General features: G+C 43.3%; 1 pseudogene; it reads right to left on the bottom strand.

The window, feature by feature from the left end:
* Nucleotides 1–14,924: 14,924 nt before the first annotated feature.
* Nucleotides 14,925–15,069, bottom strand: LOC135879808 (U2 spliceosomal RNA; annotated as a pseudogene).
* Nucleotides 15,070–20,337: the final 5,268 nt, after the last annotated feature.

Raw genomic sequence — 20,337 nt, 5'->3', positions numbered from 1 at the left:
CTTCCTATCATTTCTGTGAATCCTTTGGAATAGCTCAAAGTCTAGATATTTGTAAATCTGAGGTTGTTACATTTTCCTGTTCTGGTGGTCATACGTGGCTGACAATGCTTTCTTTAAACTAGAGCCATGGGCAGGTTGTGAGGGAGAAGCAAGTTCTGTCCTCATTTACAACCATCGTGCCCCACTGAAGTCTTGGACAGAATTTGGCCTAAAAAGTTAATAGCTATTTTAAAACATTTATTCATTTACCATTGTCACACCCAAGGGCCAGCCTGAGGACTTGGGGGAGGCTAGGAAAATGAGTCTTTGGGACAAACCCCTCAAAGGTATTTGACTCCTTTACATGAAACTTGGGGCAGCAAGGGAGGAGTCATCTTAGGTCATCTATCTGGCTGCAGAAGTGAAGTCTGCTTGTTCCTTTTAACCCTATTGCCCTGTGTACAGGATTTCAAAGCTGTTAGCACAAAAGGAGAGGAAACTTCCTTTTTTTAAATGAAAGCTGAAAGTCTCTTTTACATTTCTACTTCCCCTGGCTCTGTCTCCTGTGTCTGAGACTTTTCCTCTTTCAGGGGCATATTTATAGACAGGCTCCCTAAATTTCATTCACAAAATCTATATGTGGACATGCAAAAATCACATTTGTAAGTGCAAAATGGGTACTGGCACATGGAAACAGGCACTCTCATTCATGTATTTACCCATTCTGCATGTACAATGGGTGCATGAACAAATATTGCAGCTACAATTTAGGTGGCCTGTTTTGAAAGTTTGGCCCTTTAGGCCTTTGAGGTATGTGTTAGTTATAAGTTGTAATAAAATACTTGGAATTCAGCTAGTTATTGAGGGCATGAAAAATCAAGCCCCACAATGGAGTAGGAGCAAAGCTGTGAGACATTGTACTGATAAAACAGCACTTCTCTCTTAAAAACTGTTTTTCTTTTGAAAAACCGCAGCTGCTCAGGGCAGTATACCCAGGGCTTTGGAACAGTGGGAGGCCTGATTCTCCTCTGCTTTTCCGCTAAACAGAGGAATCTGATTTAAACTTTTTTCTATTATATTAAAAGCCAAAGAGCCTCCCATAAAAAACAAGTATACAAGTGGAATAAAGGTAGGAGAGCAAGAAAGGCAAAAAGGAAGCAGAAGGGGGTAAGAGAAGAGAAAGGAGATCTGAGTGAATTGCAGAGCTGAGAGAAGAATCCAGGAGTCCTGACCCTCAGTGCTGTGCTGTAGCCACTAGACACCCCTTCCCAAAAACAACATGCATGACCGTTCTCCCTATTTAGAAGGATTAGTTATATGCTTCGTAGAAATGGTATCATTTTCTCATTCTGTACTTTCAAAACAGTTAATCAAAACCCACATATTTCAAAAGGAGCTAAAGCTTTGTTCCTTGAATACCCTCTCTTTGGAAGCAGTTAAACAGATACTCTTGAATAGCAGACGCGACACAACTAGACACGCTGACCTCTGCAACTGGACTAGATTCCAGTGCTGGTGCGCCTCCCATCAGGTCAACACAATGAGCGCTCCACTACCACTTATCCTGGACTATATTTTACACCTTAAACAATTGGGATTATCCACCAGTTCCATTTGTGTGCATTTGGCAGCCATCATGACCTTCCACTGCCACATAGACAGCCACTCCGTCCTCACACACCCACTCACGAAACGTTTCCTGAAGGGCCTCCAAAATCTTTACCCTCACATACAGGACCCAACCCTGGCCTGGGACCATGGCCTCATCCTATACTCCCTTACTAGACCTCCGTTCGAATCAATGGCAACATGATCCTATGTTCACTTATAACCTCTGCCCAATGGGTTGACGAAATTGGGGCCTTTATGGCCTCTCCCCTGTACACACACTTTCATAAAGACAAAGTTACGCTATATCCACATCCTAAATTTTTACCCAAGATACCATCCCCTTTCCATCTCAATCAACCTATCCACCTTTCTTGCTTCTTTCTGAAGCCTCACGGCAGTCAACAGGAGGCAGTTCTGCACACCCTGGTCATCAGCCGACAATTAGCTTTCTACCTGGACAGAATTAAACCTTTCAGAAAATCGCCACGATTATTCCTTTCAGTGGCTGAAAGATCCATGGGCACAGCCATCTCTAAGCAATGCCTTTCCAAGTGGATCTCGCAGTGTATACATTTGTCCTACCAACTACACAATTGACAACCTCCTACTGGAATTAGAGCACATTCCACCCGCTCGCTCTCTACCTCCATTACTTTTCTCAATCATGTCCCCATTGCTGACATTTGCAAAGCAGCCACATGGGCATCAATGGACACTTTCGCCCATCACTATGCCATCACTCATGATGCTGCAGCTGATACTCTCCTAAGACAAGCTGTCCTATCGTCTGCAGTAAATGCCCCAGGCTTCCAATTAGGGGCACTTCTTTCTAGTCACCTGCAATGGAGCACCCATAGGGACATCACTCGAAAAAGAAGAGAAGGTTACTCACCCTGTGCAGTAACTGAGGTTCTTCGAGATGTGTGTCCCTATGTGTGCACCATTACCTGCCCTCTTCCCCTGGACTTCGGAGCTGAAACATAAGCTCTGCGACAGAGAAGGAACCAGGGGCCAGTCGGACCGCACAGTGCTATATATACGTCCTGTGAGAGCGGGGAGGTGCACATGTGTGGTCCTACGGACACTGCTGGTAAAGATCTCTGATCCCTTGCACAGGGGGCACTGCTGCACCTACAATGGAGCAACCATAGGGACACACATTTCAAAGAACCTCAGTTACTGCACAGGGTGAGTAACCTTCTCTTCTTGTGTTATGTGAAGGGGTAAATAACTCTTCCCTACTCATTTTCTCCACACCATTCATGATTTTATAGCTCTCTATTATATCCCCCCTTACTCGTCTCTTGTCTGAGCTGAGCAGTCCCAGTCTTTCTAACCTGCTCTCAGATGGAAGCTGTTCCATGTCCCTAATCATTTTTGTTGTCCTTTTCTGTACCATTCCATTTCTAATACATCTTTTTTGAGATGGAGTGACCAGAGCTGCATGGATAGATTTATATATAATGGGTCATGCTGAAAGTGATCCATATCAATGCAGTATCCCACAGAGACCAGGGAAACCCCAATGATCAGATAATTGACACCTAGCAATCAGTGACTAAGAGGAAGGAGGTTTTCCCCCCATTTCTCAGCTGGGAAGCTGAGCAGAGGCCAGCTCAAGACCAAAGGACAGAGAGATGACAAGCAGGGGATGAAGAGGCTGGCTGCTCTCACATGGCACTGACAAAGGATCAGAGAGAGACAGAGCCTGAAATGGAGTTCACAGCAGCTTGGCTGGTGGATTGCTGTGGCTTAGCCAGATGGTCTGTGTCTTAACCTTTCTCTGTGCAAACTTAAGGACTTTCAATGCTGTGTTCCAGTTAACTAATAGACCCTGTTGTTTTGATAATGCTGCCTGGTGTCACTGCAAATCCTTGCTGAGGTGCATTAGTCCCTGAAGAATGTAAAAGTCTCTGACTAGGAGTCCATCTTAGTTGGACTTGCTGGGCAGAGCTCACAGTGTGAAGCAGGAGACCTGAAGCCATAGTCACTCTCTCAGAGGTGGTGAGGCTGGATGGCCTATCCTGATGGAAGATTGAGATCCTTTGTGATCCTGGCACAGTGAAAAAGCTTCCTTGAAGAGACTGTTTAAAAACTGGGGTATAGGACCGATCCTGTGACACTGGTATTTGTGGGTGAGCTGGGTATTGTTTGGGTTGATATTTTTATTTCTGGCTGGTTACCTTTTAGTGTTGCTGATGAGCTGAGGTTGCTGATTTTATCTTCTCTGTGGTTGTATTTGTAATCTTTGCAAAAGTTGCCTAGAACCTGTGTAACCCACACACTTCCTGAGTGTGGTGCTCTGTCCCATGTAGTGGCACCATGACCACATAGAGATTAACGAGTCTGTTACAGCCTTAGCTAACAGCCATATGGTTTTTGGCTCATGCATTTAGCTCCAGAGGTCCCAGGTTCAATCCCACCTGCTGACAACCGGGGTCTGTTGGTGTTATATCTAGAATAGGTGCTTATCTATCTATCTAGAGATAAAATGAAGATGCCATGTTTTGAGGTAGACTCTTCAGTTGCATTAGTCATTCAATGGAAAGCTGATTACCAAGGTAAAACAGGCTCATTTTCCAATTCCCAAGGAGCCTGCTCAGCTTTGCTCAGTAGTAACTAAAACCCGAGTCTGTTGACTGGGAGAAGAAAAAACCCTTCCTGGGGGGATGAGCAGCTCTCCTGGCCTAAAGCCTGCTCATAGCTCATCCATGTGAGTATTTTTACATCCAAGACACTAAGCATTCCTACCTTAGATGGGTTTTCCTAGCTCATAGTAGGAAGCCCTGACCACTTTTCAAAGGGCAGAATCAGGCCATTCATACATATTTTATTGGTACATAGTTTTAGTTTTTAAGATTCGTTTTATTGGTACATGTGGGTGTTCATAAATTGTTCTGCTCAATGAACCATTTAAAACCAAATATTAAAAGCACATGTGGCCATGATATGGAGCCTAAACACTGTCTTTGATGTGGATATGTAACTACAGTAGTTGTCAGGTTGTGGGCAGTATTCTGATGGTGCCCACATGATAAAAAAGAGAATGTAAATGCCATGGTACACTGTGGGCCACATACTCAGCTGGTGTAAATCAGCATACCTCAACAGTCAATGGAGCTGTGCCAATTTATGCCAGCTGAAGATCTGGCCTTTGATTTTAGAGAGTGAGAAATTGAAGAGATAGTTCATTGTGTACTATACGTTTTAAAAAAGCCATATTGGCCTGGCTTTATTCAGAAGAAAATTCTTTTGCACTGAAGTGTAATTTCAAGCACCACTATGAATATGAGGCCACACAGACCCTGCCCATTATTCACTAATTCATCCATTAAAACAGAGCATTTGAACAGCGTCAGCCTGGAAATACTTAGCCTGGCCCACCTAAGAGGACATATTCTGGCACATTTTCAAGGTGGTGCTTTATCTTACCGGCCTTCCACAAGGGTGTGAAAAAAGAAAACCAAACTGGAGTGTCATGTGAGGCAAAGTGAGCCAGGGCTGGTCCTCTAAGCAGGGCTGTAATTTTTTTTCTTTCCCCCTGTATTTTTGCCCCAGTGAGCTAATTGTCTTGTTCCACATCATTTGTAGGTCTTGGCTAGAGCACAAAATACTGTCGCTCAGTAGAAGCTAAACAGTGAGGCCAGAGTACCAGGGTCATGTATCTAAGGCACTAACTGTATTAGGAGGCTCAGATTTTAGCTCTGTAGACTGTCTTGTCGTCTTTGCTTTGTCCTTCATTGCTTCACAGGATCTGCTTTTCAGTTACAGTTTGAATTTGAAAACAAAAATAGATTCCAGATGTCTTGTGTTTACTATTCCAGAACCGCAAGCTAAGCTAGCTAGTGACATTTACCTTAATGCAATTTTTGGGTAACTATAACATTGATTCTCACTATCAAATGCAATTGATTGTGATCTTTCATGTTTTCCTCCACCATTTTTTATTAATTGATTTTTCAATTGGTTGGAAAGGCGGTATTTTAAAGGGAATCATTCAAGGAGTGATCCATAATCCAGCTGCCTGGCATGTGTACAGCAGCAGCATAATTAGCAGCACATAGTGCAGTCTGAGTGAATGCTGCAAGTATCTTCATTTTTTTCCCTTTTAGGGTTCAGCTCTGGAACCTGTTCCAATGCTAGTATCTTACAAGTGGCTATTTTTCTCCTCAGAAATGAATTGTAGAAGTAGGGTAACTTGCAATCTAGCTATCATTATCTCAAGTACACAACTGCATTTAGGAGATGAAGATCGCCTCAGTGCTAGGGTGCTAGCCTGAGACTCAATTGCTTGCTCTGCCACAGACTGCCAGTGTCACCTTGGACAAGTAATTTAGTCTCTCTGTTCCTCCATTCCTCATCTATAAAATGGGATAATAGCAGCACTTCCCTGCCTCAATGGGTGTTGTGAGGATAGATATATTACAAAGGTTGGTGTTTAGATACTATGCTAATGGTGAGCATACATGTACCTTGCACAGATGGCAGGCCAACATTTTTGTGAAACATAACAATTGTATAATATTAAGAAACATATTTTTCAAATGATACTTCCCTGCCATGTATTTTTACATCCATGGGAATAAATGTGTCAGTATTACTGGCTCAGTCATCACATGTGACAATGAAACCATGCCTCACAGTTTCTATTGTTTCTACCTTATAGTGTACCATACTGTTGTAGTTGCACCATTAAAGATAAATTATAGGATGGGATTTTCAAAAGTGCCTTAGATTACTAGACTCTAAGGCCAGAAGGGACCATTGTGATCATCTAGTCTGACCTCCTGCACATTGCAGATCACAGAACCTACCTCGCCCACACACACCTGTAATAGACCCCTAACCTCTGGGTGAGTTACTGAAGTCCTCAAATCATGACTAAAAGACTTCAAGTCACAGAAAATCCACCATTAACTCTAGTTTAAACCTGCAAGTGACCCCGGCCCCATGTTGCAGAGGAAGGCAAGAAAAACCCAGGGTCTCTGCCAATCTGGCCCCAGGGGAAAATTCCTTCCCAACCCCAAATATGGTGATCACTTGGACCCTGATCATGTCGGCAAGACCCACCAGCCATACACCTGGGAAAGAATTTTCTATAGCAACTTATAGCCCTCCCCATCTCGTGTCCCATCATCGGTCATTGGTGATATTTGCTACTAGCAGTCGCAGATCGGCTACATGCAATCATAGACAGCCATGGTGGCTTGCCTTTGAAAATTCCACCCACCTCTAGTTGTTATTTCCCTTCTGAGCCCAAACATTTTCTAGCTTGCATAATATCTGCCCATTTCAAATTGACCTCTACACAATATATCGTTTGTTTAGCCTCACACATCATTTCACAGACATAATAACTTTTATTTTCCACACTGTAATATTTTGCAACTATTATCAGAAATAGCAACCACACTTTGTTTTATGATACAAATTATACATAGCTGTCACACTGACAGACCAGCCAACCTGTGTATGAGCCACAACAACTTAACAAGAGACAATACCATTATAATCAAGACAATCCACATATGAAATAGGTATCAAAGAAATGTTAATTAGGCTAGCAATCTCCAACTCATTCACTTTGTATTGATAAGAATCAGAGAGTAGCTGCAAAGTGTATTTGTCTGTTTACCTGTATCTTGTTAGAAGTGTACCAATGTAACCCAATTAGCTTTTAGATGCTAATTCCCTTTCAAGTCTTAATTGCCTTATATTATGTATGTGTCTATGTCCAGTTAACCTTAAAATCAAATATGTGACATATTGCAGGAAACTAATAATTTTATCTACATTGTCTTCAGTTTAACTATCTCTGTTATAATGGAGGACCAGTTAATTGCCTTATGTAAATAAGTGTAGCCAGTTTACCTGTGTGTGCATAGGAAATAGAAGATTAACATCAAAGCAATGGTCTGTAAGCTATCTGCACGGCCTATTCCTCCTTGGAGGAAAGCCCTGGTATGACAATTTCTGTGAGGAGGCTTGTCAGCCTGCTAGAAGAGCTATAAAAGAGAAGCCTCAGGCCTGGTCCTTTCATCTCAGGGCTGCTTAAACTTTAACAGGAAAGGTTTAAGCCATAGGACTGAGGTCTTCAGGTAGATACCTGGATTACCCTGGAATTCTCTAACAGACTCTACACCTGAACTGCCTAGTGGAATATAACCCTTTGAATTGATTCTAGAAAGACTTTTTACAAATCAGCAGCCTGACCATCTCTGCTATGAAACTGACCTATGGACTTTACACACAGCTGTATGTATATTGATCTCTTAACTATTTATAACTCTCTTCTTTCTTCCTTCCTTTTTTTATAAATCTTAGATTTAGTTATTAAGGATTGACTGACAATGTGATATTTGGGTAAGATCTGAGATTCATATTGACCTGGGGATAAGTGTCTGATACTTTGGGATTGGTGAACCTTAAATATGGTGAATCAGGTTTTCAGTAACCTCACACTATATTAGACTTGGTTGTCTAGATGGGAGCCAATGACTGGAATGGCTAAAGAGGACTGTCTTTGGCTTCTTGTTAACCAGTGTGGTACTACAAAAGCTCTTTTGTTACTGACTTTGTGAATTTAATTATAGAATAAACCACTAGTTTTGGGGATTGTCTGCCCTATTTCTTGCAGTCTGCCCTGAGTGTGGCATTCTCCGTGGGGCTCTTGTAGGCACCTGGTCACATACTAGTCTCATAGACCGTGATCCTACATTTCTGGCATGCCTAAATTCCTACTGAAGTCACTTGGGGTTCTGTGTGTGAAACAGAAGCTTGATAGAGTGCCAAAATTCTTCCTCCAAGGGAATTGTTTGTATCTTTCCATAATGGTCAATTCATCTTTGAAGTATTCCATTTGCACCACAAAACATGATACTGCAGTTTCTAATTTGATAATGAATTGTTGGTACTGAAAGATAATGTGTTTTCTTTACAACAAATGAGTCAGTCACTAAAACTGTTATGTCAAGTGTTTAACATTTCATCAGCATTTAACACTGCAATTAGGGAATGCGTCAAGACAGTAGCAGCCAGCACTAACCTTAAACTACCCTTTCATCCAAGTCAAACTTGATATGTATATCTGAACAAAAATATCGCTTGTATATTCTAAAATGAAAAGAAGAATTAAAAAAGGATAAGAATTCTGGTTATTAGAGAAACCGATGTGCAAGGCTTATTATTTCAAAGTGCTGCAGCAGTGCAGCATTAGCACTTAGTGGAGATGCTACCTACGCCCAATGGCAGAGCTTCTCCCAGCAGCATAAGTAATCCACTTCCCTAACAGGCGGTAGCTATGTTGATGAGAAAAGCCTTCCCGTCGACATAGCACTGTCTACACCAGCAGTTAGGTTGGTATAACTATGTGCTCAGGGCTGTGGAAAATCCAGACCGCTGAGCAATGAAGTTATATCAACATAAGTTTATAGTGTAGACCAGGGCTCAGAAATAGAGGCTTATAGAAAAGGCACTGCTGATTGTCATTTGAGTACCTTTTATACTTTGTTTACTCAAGTGGTCAACATTAATGAGAGAGAGTAACAAAAGGTTTTGTTTTGTTTTCCTCTATAAATATCAGATTTAAATTTTTTTATTAAAGCTAATGTTAAAAAATTAGCTGGTACACAGGTTAAGAAAAGAGTGTCTGTACATCTGGATATAGTGCTTAAATTATGCACAAATACAAAGTTTGTTTTTAAAGTCATAAGATACATATAGTGCATAATCACGTACACCCAAATTTAGGTGAATAAATTTAAGAATACAGTTTAGATATTAGCATCCAAAGTATTCAGGTACATCACTCATGAAAAGTTATACAGAGAGTTGGATGTGGAAATATAGCAATGAGTGAAGATTGTCCCTCAGTAATTGAGAATTTAGGGTAGGTTGTCCATTTAGAAAAATACAATCCATGAGGAAAGTATTTCAAACCTTCCTCCTCTTCTGCTCCTATAAACTATTCCTAATCTAGGAAAACATTTACAGAGACTATTCCCTAATCTAAAACAGTGACATTTTCTCAAGATGACACAGATGAAAGACTGATCCAAACCTCACACTTTTGGAAGGTACACTAATGAGAGCAGTGGGAGCACCTACATAGAATAGACTAAGGGTATGTCTACACTACGAAATTAGGTCGAATTTATAGAAGCCGGTTTTATAGAAATCGGTTGTATACAGCCGATTGTGTGTGTCCCCACATAATATGCTCTAAGTGCATTAAGTCGGCGGACCGCGTCCACAGTACCGAGGCTAGCGTCGACTTCCGGAGTGTTGCACTATGGGTAGCTATCCCACAGCTCCCGCAGTCTCCGCCGCCCATTGGAATTCTGGGTTGAGATCCCAATGCCTGAATGATGCAAAACAGTGTCGCGGGGGGTTCTGGGTTCATGTCGTCAGGCCCCTCCCCCTCCGTCAGAGCAACGGCAGACAATTGATTCGCGCCTTTTTACCTGGGTTACCTGTGCAGACAACATACCACGCCAAGCATGGAGCCCGCTCAGCTCAGCTCAGCTCACCGTCACCATATGTCATCTGGGTGCCGGCAGACGTGGTACTGCATTGCTACACAGCAGCAGCTAATTGCCTTTTGGCAGTAGACAGTGCAGTATGACTGGTAGCCTTCATCGGCGATTTGGGTGCTGGCAGATGTGGGGCTGGCAGACGTGGGGCTGCATTGCTACACAGCAGCAGCCCCTTGCCTTTTGGCAGTAGATGGTGTGTTATGACTGGTATCATCAGATGATGGCTGAAACTCCGTATGTCCCCCAGTCATATTCTGCTGCCTTCCCAATGATGATGGCGGCTATCAGTCGTAGTACACTATTTTCTGCCAAGCGCCCAGTATTTTCTGCCAAGCACCCAGAAGATGCCGAGGGCTATCAGTCATGCTGCACCGTCGGCTGCCAGCTTAAGATGTAAAAAATAGATTTGTTCTGTATTCATTTGCTTCCCCCTCCCTCCGTGAAATCAAAGGCCTGCTAAACCCAGGGGTTTGAGTTCAATCTTTGGGGGGGCCATTCTGTGTGACAGTTGTTTGTGTTTCTCCCTGATGCACAGCCACCTTTGTTGATTTTAATTCCCTGTACCTGTACGCCATGTCGTCACTCGCCCCTCCCTCCCTCCCTCCGTCAGACAATAGTTTCGCGCCTTTTTTCAGACCAGACGCCATAGCACTGGGATCATGGAGCCTGCTCAGATCACCGCGGCAATTATGAGCACTATGAACACCACGCGCATTGTCCTGGAGTATATGCAGAGCCAGGACATGCCAAAGCAAAACCAGGACCAGCCAATGAGGTGATTGCAGCGCGGCAACGAGAGTGATGAGGAAATTGACATGGACATAGACCTCACAGAAGGTACAGGCCCCAGCAATGTGCAAATCATGGTGTTACTGGGGCAGGTTCATGCCGTAGAACGCCGATTCTGGGCTCGGGAAACAAGCACAGACTGGTGGGACCGCATCGTGTTGCAGGTGTGGGACGAGTCCCAGTGGCTGCGAAACTTTTGCATGCGTAAGGGCACTTTCATGGAACTTTGTGACTTGCTTTCCCCTGCCCTGAAGCGCCAGAATACCAGGATGAGAGCAGTCCTCACAGTTGAGAAGCGAGTGGCAATAGCCCTGTGGAAGCTTACAATGCCAGACAGCTACCGGTCAGTCGGGAATCAATTTGGAGTGGACAAATCTACTGTGGGGGCTGCTGTGATCCAAGTTGCCAGGGCAATCAAAGACCTGGTGATATCAAGGGTAGTGACTCTGGGAAACGTGCAGGCCATAGTGGATGGCTTTGCTGCAATGGGATTCCCAAACTGTGGTGGGGCGATAGACAGAACCCATATCCCTATCTTGTCACCGGAACACCAAGCCACTGAGTACATAAACCGCAAGGGGTACTTTTCAATGCTGCTGCAAGCCCTGGTGGATCACAAGGGATGTTTCACCAACATCAACGTGGGATGGCCAGGAAAGGTACATGATGCTCGCGTCTTCAGGCACTCTGGTCTGTTTCGAAAGCTGGAGGAAGGGACTTTCTTCCCGGACCAGAAAATAACCGTTGGGGATGTTGAAATGCCTATCGTGATCCTTGGGGATCCAGCCTACCCCTTAATGCCATGGCTCATGAAGCCGTACACAGGCAGCCTGGACAGTAGTCAGGACCTGTTCAACTACAGGCTGAGCAAGTGCCAAATGGTGGTGGAATGTGCATTTGGACGTTTAAAAGCACGCTGGCACAGCTTACTGACTCGCTCAGACCTCAGCGAAAAGAATATCCCCATTGTTATTGCTGCTTGCTGTGCGCTCCACAATATCTGTGAGAGTAAGGGGGAGACATTTATGGCGGGGTGGGAGGTTGAGGCAAATCGCCTGGCCGCTGATTACGCGCAGCCAGACACCAGGGCGGTTAGAAGAGCACAGCAGGGCACGGTGCGCATCAGAGAAGCTTTGAAAATGAGTTTTGTGACTGGCCAGGCTACGGTGTGAAACTTCTGTTTGTTTCTCCTTGATGAACCCTCCGCCCCCCCCCCACCCGGTTCACTCTACTTCCCTGTAAACCAACCACCCCACCCTCCCCTCCCCACTTCGAGCACCGATTGCAGAGGCAATAAAGTCACTGTTACTTCACATTCATGCATTCTTTATTAATTCATCACACAACTGGGGGATAATTGCCAAGGTAGCCCGGGATGGGTGGGGGAGGAGGGAAGAAAAAGGACACACTGCAGTTTAAAACTTTAACTCTTATTGAAGGCCAGCCTTCTGATGCTCGGGCAATCATTTGGGGTGGAGTGACTGGGTGGCCGGAGGCCCCCCCACCGTGTTCTTGGGCGTCTGGGTGAGGAGGCTATGGAACTTGGGGAGGAGGGCTGTTGGTTACACAGGGGCTGTAGCGGCGGTCTCTGCTCCTGCTGCCTTTCCTGCAGCTCAACCATACGCTGGAGCATATCAGTTTGATGCTCCAGCAGCCGGAGCATCGACTCTTGCCTTCTGTCTGCAAGCTGACGCCACCTATCATCTTCAGCCCGCCACTTGCTCTGTTCATCCCGCGATTCAGCCCGCCACCTCTTCTCTCGTTCATATTGTGCTTTTCTGTAGTCTGACATTGACTGCCTCCACGCATTCTGCTGTGCTCTGTCAGCGTGGGAGGACATCTGGAGCTCCGAGAACATATCATCCCGAGTCTGCCGTTTTCTCCTTCTAATCTTCGCTAGCCTCTGTGAAGGAGAAACATTTGCAGCTGGTGGAGGAGAAGGGAGAGGTGGTTAAAAAAGACACATTTTAGAGAACAATGGGTACACTCTTTCACGTTAAATTTTGCTGTTCACATTACACAGCACATGTGCTTTCATTATAAGGTCGCATTTTTCCTCTTATATTGAGGGCCTGCCGGTTTGGTGTGAGAGATCACTCACGCAGTGCCAGGCAACAGATTTCGGCTTGCAGGCAGCCATGGTAAGCCACAGTCTTTTGGCTTTTTTAACCTTCTTAACATGTGGGAATGGTTTCAAACAGTAGCGCCCTCATTTCCCATACCAAGCACCCATTGGGTTGGCCATTTAAAATGGGTTTGCAGTGTAAAAGGAGGGGCTGCGGTTTCCGGGTTAACATGCAGCACAAATCCAACTACCCCCCCCACACACACCCCCAATTCTCTGGGATGATCACTTCACCCCTCCCCCCCACCGCGTGGCTAACAGCAGGGAACATTTCTGTTCAGCCGAGCAGGAACGGGCACCTCTGAATGTCCCCTTAATAAAATCACCCCATTTCAACCAGGTGACCGTGAATGATATCACTCTCCTGAGGATAACAAAGAGAGATAAGGAATGGATGTTGTCTGCATGCCAGCAAACACCGGGACCATACGCTGCCATGCTTTGTTATGCAATGATTCCAGACTACATGCTACTGGCCTGGCGTGGTAAAGTGTCCTACCATGGCGGACGGGATAAGGCAGCCCTCCCCAGAAACCTTTTGCAAAGGCTTTGGGAGTACATGAAGGAGAGCTTTCTGGAGATGTCCCTGGAGGATTTCCGCTCCATCCCCATACACATTAACAGACTTTTCCAGTAGCTGTACTGGCCGCGATTGCCAGGGCAAATTAATCATTAATCATTAAACACGCTTGCTTTTAAACCATGTGTAATATTTACAAAGGTACACTCACCAGATGTCCCCTGTGTGCCCTCAGGGTCTGGGAGCATGCTTTGGGTGAGTTCGGGGGTTACTGGTTCCAGGTCCAGGGTGATAAACATATCCTGGCTGTTGGGGAAACCGGTTTCTCCGCTTCCTTGCTGCTGTGAGCTATCTACATTATCTTCATCCTCATCTTCCTCGTACCCCGAACCCGCTTCCCTGTTGCGTGTTTCTCCATTGACGGAGTCATAGCACACGGTTGGGGTAGTGGTGGCTGCACCCCCTAGGATCGCATGCAGCTCCGCGTAGAAGCGGCATGTTTGCGGCTCTGCCCTGGACCTTCCGTTTGCCTCTCTGGCTTTGTGGTAGGCTTGCCTTAGCTCCTTAATTTTCACGCGGCACTGCTGTGCGTCCCTGTTATGGCCTCTGTCCTTCATGGCCTTTGAGACCTTTTCTAATATTTTGCCATTTCGTTTACTGCTACGGAGTTCAGCTAGCACTGATTCATCTCCCCATATGGCAAGCAGATCCCGTACCTCCCGTTCGGTCCATGATGGAGCTCTTTTGCGATCCTGGGACTCCATCATGGTTACCTGTGCTGATGAACTCTGCATGGTCACCTGTGCTCTCCTCGCTGGGCAAACAGGAAATGAAATTCAAAAGTTCGCGGGGCTTTTCCTGTCTACCTGGTCAGTGCATCTGAGTTGAGAGTGCTGTCCAGAGCGGTCACAATGAAGCACTGTGGGATAGCTCCCGGAGGCCAATAACGTTGAATTCCTTCCACACTACCTCAATTCCGACCCGCAAAGGCCGATTTTAGCGCTAATCCCCTCATCGGAGGTGGAGTAAAGAAACCGGTTTAAAGGGCCCTTTAAGTCGAAAGAAAGGGCTTCGTCGTGTGGACGTGTCCAGGCTTAATTCGATTTAACCCTGCTAAAGTCGACCTAAACTCGTAGTGTAGACCAGGGCTAAGAAAAGAGTCACTTAAATGGCCTATAAACAACAGTAAAGTAAAATTAAGAAAAGCAGCTCCCCCCCCCCACCCCAGCGACTCCACTAAGAACAAAATACAAATACAAAATACAAATAACTAACCCACAATAAGAAGAAATATATTAACATTACAAACAAGACAGTAACACAACAATTTTTTTCACTTTCTTTTAACCAGAATATTCTCCCAGATGGGAGGTGCACCTTTCCTGGAAGCACTGCAATACAAGGTTGATGCATGGAGTGGATGGAGCAAGCTCCTATTCCAGCTCCCTGTTTCAAAAATCCATTTAATAAAAGGTGTTGTTTTGTTTTCCTCTATAAATATCAGATACTAAGATACAGCCAAATCCTGAGCAAGGTTCTGATCCTATATAAGACCAGATTCCAGTAGAAGTGGCACAATTTCACTCAGCTGAGAAGCCAAGCCATAACCTGTATGGGGGACTCTAAGGCTCAAGCTATGGAAAATGCCTGTGTGACAACTCTGCACATTCTGGGCCCCGCAGTAACTGTGAGGTTGAGGATGCCTTCCCCCAGCCCTGCTGTACTTCAGTGCATTTTTCTTCCTTTCACTCAGACTTTGCTTCACTTCTGAGTATTTGGCCACTGGTCTCTAGAGTCATCACGATGTTACAAGAGGACAATCAAAAATACTGTAGCTGTAAGAACCCACCTGCAATCCTGACACATCTGTGAATGCACATATAATACTTAGTAAAACAGTTGTCACTTTAAACATAGCAATAACATGCAGACTACTGTCTACTGCTCCTACCCAGACCTGAAGAAGAGCTCTGTGTAAGCCCGAAAGCTTGTCGACCCTTACCAACAGAAGTTGGTCCAATAAAAGATATTACCTCACCCACCATGTCTCTCTAATATCCTGGGACCGACACGGCTACAACAACACAGCATACTGCTCCTACAGTGAGACAATCACGTACAATCATAGTACAAAACAAAGCCTGCAGAATGCTTTTTCCAGCTTACACAGCTGTGCTATGGCTGATGCGGACTTGAGTACTGGGAACAAACTAACAGCATGTGCGCACGTGCTCAAGGTGCACTGCACACTGAATCATTTCTCTTTACTAAAAGCAGAATCCTTGGATTAGCAATAGAAGCACACTTGTGGCTAGCTGGCTCTGAAACAGGTTGTGTGCTCCAGATATTTGTACTGAAAATGTAATTATAGAACAGAATCGGATTTGGTTTTCAATAGTGCTTTATTCTGAGAATCTCAAAGTGCTTTACAAGGTATTGGATAAGTGCTAGTACAGCGACTGTCTAAACAAGCAATTGGCACTCAGTACTAGCACACAAACTTCACTGGATGTTAAAGCCAGCATACTACAACATTAGGGCCAGTTCCTGAAACCTGAATTCGTAAGCAGTCCTGTTTTGTTCATGCAAACTACATCTCAAACACTCTACGTACTAAAAGTAAATAAAAATACAGCTATGAAGCTGAATGAAAAATAATAGCACCGTTAAATTAAAATGCATGAACAAGGTAGAAAAGATATGTTTGTGGATGACCGAGGGCTTGTGTACACTTGAAACACTACAGCGACACAGTTGCAGCACTGAAGCTGCACCACTGCAGCACTTAACTTTCAACACTACCTAGGCTGACGGGAGAGGTTCTCTGCCCCAAGAGGTGGTAGATAGGTCAATGGAAGAATTCTTCTGTCAGCCTAGTGCTATCTACTCCAGGGTTTAGGTCACCTTAACTGGAATGTTCAGGAGTGTGGATCTTTCATACTCCTGAATGATGTATCTGGATCAACCTCACTTTCTAGTGTAGACCAGACCTTAATAAAGAGGAAGAGTCTGAGGCAGAGTGACTCAGGAAGACTGTTCTAGATGTCAGGAGCTGCAGAAGAGAAGGCTCTTGCAGTAGCAGTGGCAAGACTAGGTGAAGGGGCTGAGAGGAGTGAGAGCAGAGCTAGGGGAGTGAAGGGGAGATCTGAAACAAGATCCATTGGGTAATATAGGGCTAGCCCATGAACAGTGAAAAACAAGGTAGGAACATTTGAACTGGATCCTGAAATGAACGGCAATCAGTGGAGTAATTTGAGGATAGGGATGATGGTGGCGTACTTCTTTGTATGTCTAAGAAGGAAGACAGCAGGATAGGCAATATAACTGGAGTGTAGAGAATGGAGATGCAGGGTGGGAGCACATGGAGAGAGGATTTGCAATAGTCCCTGTGAGAGTTAATGAAGGGATGGATGATGAATTGATCAGTAATGGAATTACCCCAGGACTTGGGAAGTGTGGCAGGTTTGGTAATACAAAGACTTGTCCTATGAGGCAATAAGGTTATCAGGAGTATTACGTTTATCACCTACTCTTCTTGAAAAGTGCCAGAGGACCTTTGGGTCAGATTCTTAGCTGGTGTAACTCTATTTATCTCAAAGGAATTAGGCTGATTTACACCATTTGAAAGCCTGGCCCTTCAATTTCTACCTCAGTAGTCAATGGAAAAGGGTGAAAAGGACAGTGGTTTGTTTGTCTCATCCCTCTACTGCACCACTGCGGTGCCACTGCTGGGTATAAGCCCACTTCTTAGTGGGCGACTTGAACCCAGGACCATCTGAGATGATTTTCCTGTGTTGAGATAGTTATTTGTATCCATGCCAGTTTTAAAGTAACCTCCTAGCTTAAGAAGTATTGATTAGACTAAAAAGCCAACAGTTTTAAATATATTTGCATTTCAACACACACATTCAGTAAATTATTGCATTTTGCTTTTTAAAACCAGTAGGCAGATAAGGCGGGAAAGAGAGAAGCACTGGAAAGAGATGAAAGGGGAAGGGTTAAAATGAGGAGACTCTTAAAACCCAAAATTTACACAATTTAAGAGAGGAAGTGGATATAAATGGAAACTACATTGGGGAGTGAGAACTCTTCTCTCATTCAACTCAATATATCATTGTTCAATAGCCAGCTACAACTGGAAAAGGAATCTCAATTACAAATAAACCAGGCTTTGAAGTTGTGCCTGTGTTTTAATGTCTTCAATAAAGTTTACAAATAAAAAAGAGACCATGACTGAACTTCAAAGAAGACCTTGACAATCCAAATTTAAAATGTTTAGAAAGTTGTGGAGACCCTTTGACAGCATTTAAAGTCATGTCAGGTACTGGACGATTGAGCTCCTCGTAATTTTTCATTTTAATTTTTTTCTGAACAAAACATGATCTTTTTCTGAAACTGGAAATGTCCATAAAAAGCTTCCAGTTTTTTTAAAAAATTCTATTTTTTCATTAAAACCAGAAATTTTGAAATGTTGATGTTTTGAAATTTTGGGTTTTGTTTTTGTTTTTCCCATTTCTCTTTTTTGCCACTGAATACAGTAGAATAAATGAGGACCAGCTGTTCTTTCTTTTTTCATTTATTTTCTTTTGCTATTCTGTAGTTTATCAAAACTTCCTCAACTTTGGAAAAGTTACAGAGCGTCAAAAGGGAAAAGAAGTGGGAGGAAAGACCCTGGGGTATCATTAATTCTGTTGTATTCACTGGTAACATGAAAAGGCGGAAAACACCAAAAAAACAAACATATCAACATTTGAAAAAGTTTTGTTAACATTTTTGAAAATCTTTGTCAAACTGTTTTTCCTTTTTTGATCAGTTCTACAGTACAGTGAATGCAGGAGCTCTGCCTTCTACTTTTAGATGAGAATTGTCATTTTGATTGATTTTTCCAAAACCCTGAAAAGATGAATAAATGTCATGTATAATAATTTTGTAGTTTAATGTTCTTCTTGTGATTTTGTATGTGTGTGTGTGTGTATACTAAAAATGTACCAGGTACTTTGCAACCAAATACATTTATCCTATAGGCTTCGTTGCTATATCGTCTCTTCTACTTATGTGCCCTACCAGAGTGGTAGCTATGTGAAACAAGATATCAGAATGCTAACTTAAAGAGACTTCCCTTCTCACATCAAAGGGGAAGGTGCCTCTAATGTCAAGGATGAAGAAAGATACTGATGTGACCCCCTCTTGCTCTTGGATAAACTATCACCAGAGGGGTCACTTTAAGAATCAAATATACCAAAGGTAGTGAATGAAAATAAAGAAAATCAGTGGCTACGAGAACAACTTCAGTGGCATGTTTCACCTTTAAGAATTATTAACATGAGTTAGGGTTTGTAGGATTGAGGCTAAAACGGGTGAGTTGTTCAGCACCAAAGGAATTAGCAGACTGTAAAGATATAAAGGGAGGGTCAGAATAGGTTCTTGCTTATAAAAACAATTACTATTACAGAAATGGTGTTTTCCTTACTCCTTTATTTATATTATATTGTATGCTGGAAGGCAAATCTCACTGAACAAGCAACTGAAAGACTAACATTTAAAATGAGGAACTGACCTGGCACGTTTTAATACCATTTGCCCATTATTTTTTGCATATCTTCCCTCGAAGAGCATGGATCTTCTTTCTACTCAAAACTTATAGCTAAATATTTTGGTCTGGATTATTGTCTTTTGCTTGATACAGTCTAACCATTTGCTCCACTGGCACTTGCTCCAAATGCTTGTCTTGTTGTTTTACAAAACCTATAGCTATTTTTGAAATGGCAAACAAACAAAAAGAGAGAAAATGGAAAAAAACGTCATTTTTGGAGGAGGGAGAAATCTGTAAAAGGCTGCTTGCTCCCAGGCTATGTATGATATAATGAATGCCACGTTTTAGTCTGGGATGCATTTACCGGCTAAGATATTGAAACTCTTAGAAAATCCAGGTTTATAACAGAAAAGCAAAAGTAACCTGTTTAGGAATATTAATGAGAATAAACGGAAGGCGCAGAATCTGAAAACCCTAGGGCTTGGGTATTTGTGAAATCAAAGAAAGAAGGTTGTTACATTTGTGAACAAAATAAAAGCTGAAAACATGCACAATGCAGTTACCCCAGTGTGTCTCTGCAGGAAGTAGTGTTCCTATAACTTACCAATGTTTAAAATGTCATACCACAGTTCCTATGCTAAAATTGTTCATTCTTATGTTACTGCTCAAATATGCACTGAGGAGAGGGCCAACAGATATAGTAGATTTATTCTAGTTGCCAAGGTCAAGGATTCTTTTTTGGATTCAGCCAGCAGGGAACTCTTTCCTCAGTAACAACCGATAGACTGTCTGCTTTGCATTCTGTTGTCAGTGTGCACCACTGATTAAAAAAAAAAAAAACCCTATGTGAGAATATTTTTAAAGGGGAACCAGGAAATTATTTATCAATGTGAAGCACCAGAGAGTTATGTATAGTCTTCAGTGCCAATGTTAGGGGGTTTACAGCACAACATCTGCATTCACTATAATTCAGACTCCAGCTGCTGGAAGCTCTTGCAAGGCATGTAAGTAAAGGGCTTCATTTCTCTGAAGCAAACTTTCTTTATTCTCTTGCCTCATAAAGATGCTCAAGCAACCCAAATTTCAAATGGGTTTGGTTATGCTATGTCTGTTTTTATCTGGCAGTGTTGCACTGAATAATGCATGCCCGGGTGCATGATAAATAACTTGCCTATTCTAAGAATGAATTGCGTGTGAACTGTGATAAGAGCAGAGTCTGTACCCTGATCAGTCTCTCTTTTCTTTT

The sequence above is a fragment of the Emys orbicularis genome, chromosome 5, assembly GCF_028017835.1.
Source record: "Emys orbicularis isolate rEmyOrb1 chromosome 5, rEmyOrb1.hap1, whole genome shotgun sequence".
Lineage (NCBI taxonomy): Eukaryota > Metazoa > Chordata > Testudines > Emydidae > Emys > Emys orbicularis.
This window is presented reverse-complemented; position numbering and strand designations above follow the sequence as displayed.